At 42.5% G+C, this 9098-nt stretch overlaps 1 pseudogene; it reads right to left on the bottom strand.

The window, feature by feature from the left end:
* The window catches only part of LOC111962125 (NACHT, LRR and PYD domains-containing protein 12-like), a 19506-nt pseudogene that overhangs the window by 4178 nt on the left and 6230 nt on the right, over positions 1-9098 (bottom strand).

Here is a 9098-nt window from a genome sequence, read left to right as displayed (position 1 = left end):
TGGATCTATTGTGAATAGCTGCTGTATTAAGAACCAAGGCGGATGTACTGTAACTCTGACAGGAGACCTTACTTTAGCATCCCCAGTTTACAGTGTGGATTCCCCAGTCCAGCACAGAGCAGCGTCATTCCTGAATCCTGCAGCTTATTCTTACTCAGGTCAAGCTCTCTCAGACTAGAGGAGTTTGAGCTGAGAGCTGAAGCCAGAGCTTGACAGCAGTTCTCAGTAAGTTTACAGGTATTCAGCCTTGTGGGGGGGAGAAAGAGAGTAATACATTTCAACATTGCGCTACACAATGAAGGCACACTATGATTTTCTACAGTTATTCACAGTTGTCTATTATGGCCCCAACACTCACCTCAGAGTCTTCAGTTTGTGTGGCTCCTCCAGTAAAGCAGAGATCAGTTTCACTCCTGAGTCACCTGGATAATTGCAGCTCAGGTCCAGCTCTCTCAGGTTCGCGGGTTTGACCTCAGAGCTGAAGCCAGAGAAGCACAGCCTTCCTCTGTGACACTACAACGTGATAGCCTGCAGGGAGGAGGAGATAGCTCTTTGTGTCTGCTATGTGTGTCACTTTTTAAAAATTATTCTTTATTTTTTTTACCCTCTTTTTCTCCCCAATTTCGTGGTATCCAATTGTTAGTAGTTACTGTCTTGTCTCATCGCTACAACTCCCGTACGGGCTCGGGAGAGACGAAGGTCGAGAGCCATGCGTCCTCCGAACACAAACACAACCCAACCAAGCCGCACTGCTTCTTAACACAGCGCGCATCCAACCCGGAAGCCAGCCGCACCAATGTGTCGGAGGAAACACTGTACACCTGCGTGATGAGACAAGGACATCCCTACCGGCCAAACCCTCCCTAACCCGGACGACGCTAGGCCAATTGTGCGTCGCCCCATGGACCTCCCGGTCGGGGCCGGCTGCGACAGAGCCTGGGCTCGAACCCAGAGTCTCTGGTGGCACAGCGATGCAATGTGTCACTTTCTGAGGAATGACATATCATGTCTCAAGAGGTTCCTTACTGTCAAAAGATCGACCATTGTGTGTTGAGTATCATTGAGCTGTAATGGGACCAACACTCACCTCAGTGTCTCCAGTTTACAGAGTGGATCCTTTAGTGCAGCAGAGAGCAGGCTCACGCCTGAGTCTCCTGGATTACTCCCACTCAGATCCAACTCTCTCAGGTGGGGGGGTTTGACTCAGAGCTGAAGCCAGAGAAGCACAGCTTTTCCAGTGACTCTACAACCGGAGAGCCTGCACAGAGAAATAGTTAGTGACAATTGAAAAACCAACTTCTTTGGTTGAAAACAGCATATTTTGGCATCAATATCAAAAATTTATTCTAGTGTCAAAATTGACTACAAAGTGTAAATATAGTTGTTTTGGTCATAAAGCCAGTCTAGTGCAAAACAGAGATTTGCAAAATGAAGGGTACGTAAAACGGTTTTCCTTGGGTTGGGTTTATCTCAATCCTGCCCACATGCTGGCAGCATCCAAGTAATCACCAATATTTACAAACTTCAATAGCTCCAAATTTCAATGACTTAAAAACCTCAAACCAACTATAAATTGTAGAAATGAATATGCAAATATTGAAAGCATTTAAAGAGAACTAAAAGGCGTGCAACATGAAAATATTGTCCCATTTACATTGTGAATGTATCGACGGTCCCTAACTAGCCCCACAGATTGGCTATCCAAAGTCTAACCAACTTTGCCACAGTCACACACCAGCCGGCTGAAGCTAATTGGCAAAAGAAAAGAAGTTGGCCTAGGCTACTTCGAGACACAAGATCTGGTTAGACTGTTTCAGGTTGTCTAGAAGGGTGAGTGACCGTAACTGTGTACTGTTTTGGCCAAGTGATGTACAAATGCTTCCCAAGTGCAAACACACACACAGGAGACACCCACATCAAAGCACGCCTCCAAGACCCAAATCTCGTTCTGTAGCATTTCCTAATAAGTAGGTTTGAAATGGAGACAAAATCATTTCAGCCCCCCCTTTTTTAAATACACTGATCCAGCACAAGGAACTGAGAGTGGAAATTGCGGTTAAAGTGTGTAAGAATATAATGTCCCAAATAAGACGAAGCGGTGAATGACAAAAATGACTTTACCTCAGTGACTCAAGTTTACATTGTGGACTCCCCAGTCCAATGGAGAGCAGTGCCACTCCGGAATCCTTCAGGTCATTTTTACTCAGGTCCAACTGTCTCAGACCCGATGAGGTCGAGCTGAGAGTTGAGGCTAGGGCTTTGCAGCATCTCTCAGTGAGGTAGCAGTAAGTTAGCCTGAGGAAAAATGATAATACTCAAATTAGTATAGCTTCAAATTAGTATTGTTTCTAGAGCAGCTAGAAACTAAATGTATAAAATGATTATGGAAATGTCCATACTATATTATGTTTGAAAATATGACTACATGCAATATCGCTAATAAGGCTTTCTCAAGCTGCTCTATGCAAATGGTCTTATTTTCCCAACTGATCTGTGAGTGCATCTTTATTTGGTTATTACTGATCTATGTATGATGAGCGGTACTGTATGGCAGTACTCACACAGCTGTTCTGGAGGCTTTGACCACCGGTAGCATCCTCAGAAGACCCTCATCTGATCTGGAGTATTTTCTCAGCTCAAACACATCCAGCTCCTCTTCTGAAGTCAACACCACAACAACCAAAGCTGACAACTGTGCAGGAGAGAGATCTTCAGAGAGACTTCCTGAGCTCAGGTAGCTTTGGATCTCCTCCACTAGAGAATGGTCATTCAGCTCGTTTAGACAGTGGAACAAGTTAATGCATCTCTCCAATGAGGGATTCTCCCTGATCTTCTCCTTGATGTACTCAACCGTTTCCTCATTGGTGCGAGAGCTGCTTCCTGTCTGTACCAGTAGGCCTCTTAAGAGAGTCTGATTGGACTTCAGTGAAAGGCCGAGAAGGAAGCGGAGAAACAGGTCCAGGTGTCCATTGGCACTCTGAATGGCTTGATCCACGGCACTCTTGTAGAGGTCGATTGTAGGTGTGGACTTGGATTGCTGTTTCAACATTAGATTTCTGTTGTTGTTCACAAAAGAGAGAAACACGTATAAAGCAGCAAGAAACTCCTGAATGCTAAGATGCACAAAGCAGTATACCTTCCCCTTGTTCAGCCCACACTCCTCCCTGAAGACTTGTGTGCACACTCCTGAGTACACTGATGCTTCTTTGACATCAATGCCACACTCTCTCAGGTCTTCCTCATAGAAGATTAGATTGCCCTTTTCCAGCTGTTCAAAGCAGTTTGCCCAGTTTCAGAATCATCTCTTTATCCGTGTTCCACTCTGGATCTGTCCACTTCTCCCAGGATATTTCTTGTTTCTTAACCTCGTCTGAAAGATCAGAAAGTGAAGGTTCATTTGTGTCAGCGTCTTGGGATCTCTCCACTCTCTGCACCACCCAACAGCCTCTCTAGAACAGTTGCTGCAATCCAAACGAAGACTGGTATGTGGCACTGATGTAGAGGCTCCTTGATGATTTCATGTGCGTGATGATTCTGCTAGCCAGGTTCGGAGAATGGATTCTCTTCCTGAAGTATTCCTCCTTCTGTGGGTCATTGAACCCTCGTACCTCTGTCACCTGGTCAACACACGGGAGAAATACGATTGGCTGCTGCAGGTCGGGATGTTATCCAGAGGAGAGCATTAGGAAGCAGATTCCCCTCGATGAGGTTTGTCAGCAGCACATCCACTGAGGTTGTCTCTGTGACATCCCTCAGACTGTTATTGTTCTGGAAGTCTAAAGGAAGTCGACATTCATCCAGACCATCAAAGATAAAGAGAACTTTGAAGTCATCATTAATTATATTTCGGATTCTTTTGTATCCTTGAAAAAACAATGAAGGAGTTCTACCAAACTGTGTTTTTTCCCCTCCATCAAATTCAGCTCCCGAAAGGAAGAGGGAATATCAACTGGATGTCCTGATTAGCTTTTCCCTCGGCCCAGTCTAGAATGAACTTCTGCACAGAGACAGTTTTTCCGATCCCCGCAACTCCTTTTGTCAGAACAGTTCTGACATGTTTGTCTTGTCCCGGTAAGAGTTTAAAGATGTCATTGCATTTGATAGGTGTCTCTTGTGTTGCTAGTCGCCTGGATAGTGTATCAATCTGTCTCACCTCATGTTCATTGTTGACCTCTCCGCTTCCACCTTCTGTGATGTAAAGCTCTGTATAGATCTCATTGAGAAGTGTAGGGTTTCCTTGCTGTGCTGTCCCCTCAAACACACACTGAAACGTTCTCTTCAGCTTGGATTTGAGCCTGTCGTCGATTTCTGCCATAGACCCACAGCTGAGGACAGGAGACTCTGATCTCTCCTGTTGAAGCCTGTCAAAGGCAAAAATAGAAAACACTGTTTTCAGCTGGAATAAACAGCAATTGGTTCCTCTGAAAAAATATACACCTGTCTGTATGCCTAAGATGCCTGACTCAGAATGTAGTGGTGGCAAATCCAGAACAAATTCAGGAAAGCGTACAGTGTTATATAGAGCCCTTATTGCATGGAACCTCCTTCCATCTCATATTGCTCAAATAGACAGCGAACCTGGTTTCAAAAAACAGATAAAGCAACACCTCGCGGCACAACACCTCTCCCCTATTTGACCTAGATAGTTTGTTAATTTAGTTTTTTATGTAATTCTGTTCTTGTCTATTGATGTTCTGTATTCTGTCATTCGGTATTATGTTTCATGTTTTGTGTGGACCCCAGGAAGAGTAGCTGCTGCTTTTGCAACAGCTAATGGGGATCCTAATAAAATAACAATTACCATTTGCCCCAGGGCTTTTCTATCAGGTGGGGCACCACTTTAGATGTAGTCAAATCAAAAATATTCATGCAAAAGCATTAAAAAGAGGGACAAAGTACTGTTTTTTTTAAGGCTGATTTGCCTCATGATTTCTACACTTGCGCACAATTGATCAGCCATTCACATCGGAGTGCTGCAGGTTCTGTGTGTGTCTTGATTACGGAAATCACGGATCACACGGGCTGGGCACAAAGCATGTCTAGCAAAGCTCAATGCGCAATCTGACATGCTGTATTGGATGAAAATGAGATAATGTAGGCCATTATTAACAACAGCAGCCTACTATACACTCTGTCCATCAGGGGGTGTGAAACGTTATGTATTTACAGTGCCTTCAGAAAGTATTCATACCCCTTGACTTATTCCACATTTTGTTTTGTTTTGTTACAGCCTGAATTCAAAATTGATTCATATCTTTTTTTTTCTACACAATACCCCATAATGACAAAGTGAAAACATCATTTAGGATTTCTTTTCCAAATGTATTGAAAATGAAATACAGAAATCTAATTTACATACAGTACCAGTCAAAAGTTGACAAACCTACTCATTCAAGGGTTTTTATTAATTTTTACTATTTTCTACATTGTAGAATACTAGTGAAGACAGCAAAACTATGAAATAACATATGCTATCATGTAGTAACTGTAATGAACACGAGGGGAGACAGAGAGCTGGTTTCAAGCGCAGGGCGCAGCAGGTGTTTATTGCGAAGGACCACAGGAGGAGGCAGGTAGCTGGGTCCAGGGGCAGGCAGAAGGTCATACACAGGGGTCCAAAAGGGCAACAGTATAGGCAGGAAAAAGTCTAGTAACGTAGTCCGGGAGATCAGGCATTAGGTTGATAACAGGAAATCCGAAAGTACAGGCAGGGAATAGGCAAAAAGGCATCGTTAGTGAGGCAAGCCAAAACTATCATACACATGAGGAGTAGATCACTGGAAACCCAGAAAGATGTGTGTCACAAAACAAACAATACCTCACAGTGATGTGGTGCAAAGAACTGAACTAAATAGTGTGTGATAATGACATACAGGTGTGTGAACAGGTGATTAGAATTCAGGTGATTGGGATCTGGAGAGTGAGCTACGTTCAGGGGATATATGTGTTTGAGAGTGTGAGTTGGAAGCAGACGTTACAGTAACCAAAAAAGTTTTAAACAAATCTAAATGTATTTGAGATTCTTCAGAGTAGCCACCCTTTGCCTTGATGACAGCTTTACACACTCTTGGCATTCTCTCAACCAGCTTCACCTGGAATGCTTTTACAACCGTCTTGAAGGAGTTCCCGAGTGCTGCAGCGGTCTAAGGCACTGCATCTCAGTGCTAGAGGCGTCACTACAGACCCTGGTTCGATCCCGGGCTGTATCACAATCGGCCGTGATCGGGAGTCCCATAGGGCAGCACACAATTGGCACAGCGTCGTCCGGGTTAGGGGAGGGTTGTAAATAAGAATTTGTTCTTAACTGGCTTGCCTAGTTAAATTTTAAAAAACATTTAAAATATGCTGAGCACTTGTTGGCTGCTTTTCCTTCACTCTGCAGTCCAACTTATTCCAAACCATGTCAATTGGGTTGAGGTCGGGTGATTGTGGAGGCCAGGTCATCTGATGCAGCACTCAATCACTCTCCTTCTTGGTCAAATAGCCCTTACATAGCCTGGAGGCATGTTGGGTCATTGTCCTTTTGAAAAATATATATTGTCCCGCTAAGTGCAAACCAGATGGTATGGTGTATCGGTGCAGAATGCTGTGGTAGCCATGCTGGTTAAGTGTGCCTTGAATTCTAAATAAATCACAGACAGTGTCACCAGCAAAGCACCCCACACCATCTCAGCTCCTCCTCCAAGCTTCACGGTGGGAACCACACATGCGGAGATCATCCGTTCACCTACTCTGCGTCTCACAAAGACACAGTGGTTGGAACCAAAAATATCAATTTTGGACTCATCAGACCAAAGGACAGATTTCCACCGGTCTAATGTCCATTGCTCGTGTTTCTTGGCCCAAGCAAGTATCGTCTTCTTATTGGTGTGCTTTAGTAGTGGTTTCTGTGCAGCAATTCGACCATGAAGGCCTGATTCTCCTCTAAACAGTTGATATTGAGATGTGCCTGTTACTTGAACTCTGTGAAACATTTATTTGGGCTGCAATCTGAGGTGCAGTAAACTCTAATGAACTTATCCTCTGCAGCAGAGGTAACTCTGGGTCTTCCTTTCCTGTGGCGGTCCTCATGAGAGCCAGTTTCATCATGGTGCTTGATGCTTTTTGTGACCGCACTTGAAGAAACGTATTGACTGACCTTCATGTCTTAAAGTAATGATGGACTGTCGTTTCCCTTTGCTTATTTGGGCTGTTCTTGCTATAATATGGACTTAGTCCTTTACCAAATAGGACTATCTTCTGTATACCACCCCTACCTTGTCACAATACAATTGATTGGCTCAAACGCATTAAGAAGGAAAGAAATTCCACAAATTAACTTAAGGCACACCTGTTAATTGAAATGCATTCCAGGTGACTACCTCATGAAGCTGGTTGAGCGAATGCCAAGAGTGTGCGAAGCTGTCATCAAGGCAAAGGGTGGCTACTTTGAAGAATCTCAAATATAAAATATATTTTGATTTGTTTAACACTTTTTTGATTACTACATGATTGTGTAGTAAAATGTGTTATTTCATAGTTCTGATGTCTTCACTATTATTCTGCAATGTAGAAAATAGTAAAATACATAAAAACCCTTGAATGAGTAGGTGTGTCCAAACTTTTGACTGATACTATATATGTGTGTTTGTCTTTTTACCCAAAACATGCAAACACTATCAGTTAGAATTCATAGCAAGCAGTGCGCTGGAATGACATTCATTCTGATGGGATGGGTGGCCAAAAAGAAATGAAAGCCACATCCCCAATAAGCCACAAATATGACCGCATTGAGGCATAATGTCACTGTGCTTCGATGGCTATACGCACCACGCCACTGACTACTACAAGTGTTCATTTATCAAATAAGACGGCTCATAATCCAATGCCTTTATCACAGTCAACACACCTTTATTTTAGCTTTCATTAGCTAACGTTTTGCTGCCTCATGGCAAAATGTGTAAAATAGCATGAGCTTAGCTATAAAACTGCACATTTGTCTCTCTGTCCCATTGTAAAATGTATAGTATTGCAGGAAGTTATCATGAAGAAATAAACTAAACAAGGGTTACCTGGAAGTGTACACATAGATCTTCTCAGATATGGGTTTTGTGTATGTGTTAAGATATTTTATCAAGGTTTAAGATAAATGATTAAATAATTCTACCCAGAAACTTAACCATTAGGATTAGAGGTTATGTAGCATGTACAGGGGGAGAAAGGAATGTCTGTGTGTACCTAAAGAAAACTAAATGGATCATTAACCTATGTTTGAACCGACTAAGCTATAACTCTGTGGAGATAAGGGAAGACAGAAAAAAAAACTCTAGGTTTTCCGTATCTGGGGGGGGACTGGAACTGTCAGCTAAGTGGTAATAAACTGTGGTGAGACTTCAGGATATAATCCAGATTAGTGTGTATGTATGTGCGTTAGTAATAGAAGGGATAAAAATAACGGTTTTGTATATGCACGTCAGAGCTCTCTCGAGAATAAACGCTATTGATTAATTTCTAAATTTCTAAATTCTTAGAAATGGACAGAGTGTTTGCTTTATTATAATTAAATTGGTTAATGAACAAATAGGAAACAAATTCCTTAATCAGTATGTTATCATTTGTGCTTAATTAGAAGAATTGAGGGTAACTATAAAGCTAGCATCTCACCTTTGATCTGTAAACGCTTCATCACAGAACTTCATTGGTTGCGTCATAGACCGATCACTCTTCATGGACACACAGCTGGGCACAGGTGAGACTGATCTTATCTCTTCTCGCTGCTGCTTCAACCTGTAATTATCAGCAGCAACAGCACCTTTAATTTTAGCTTTCATTAGCTAACGTTTTGCTGCCTCATGGCAAAATGTGTAAAATAGCATGAGCTTAGCTATAAAACTGCACATTTGTCTCTCTGTCCCATTGTAAAATGTGTAGAATTGCAGGAAGTTATCATGAAGAAATAAACTAAACAAGGGTTATCTGGAAGTGTACACATAGATCTTCTCAGATATGGGTTTTGTGTATGTTATCATTTGTGCTTAATTAGAAGAATTGAGGGTAACTATAAAGCTAGCATCTCACCTTTGATCTGTAAACGGCTTCATCAAGCAGAACTTCATTGG

Source organism: Salvelinus sp. IW2-2015, linkage group LG4q.1:29 (assembly GCF_002910315.2).
Source record: "Salvelinus sp. IW2-2015 linkage group LG4q.1:29, ASM291031v2, whole genome shotgun sequence".
Classification (NCBI taxonomy): domain Eukaryota; kingdom Metazoa; phylum Chordata; class Actinopteri; order Salmoniformes; family Salmonidae; genus Salvelinus; species Salvelinus sp. IW2-2015.
The sequence above is the reverse complement of the archived record's forward strand: the minus strand, read 5'-3'. Positions and strand labels throughout refer to the sequence as shown.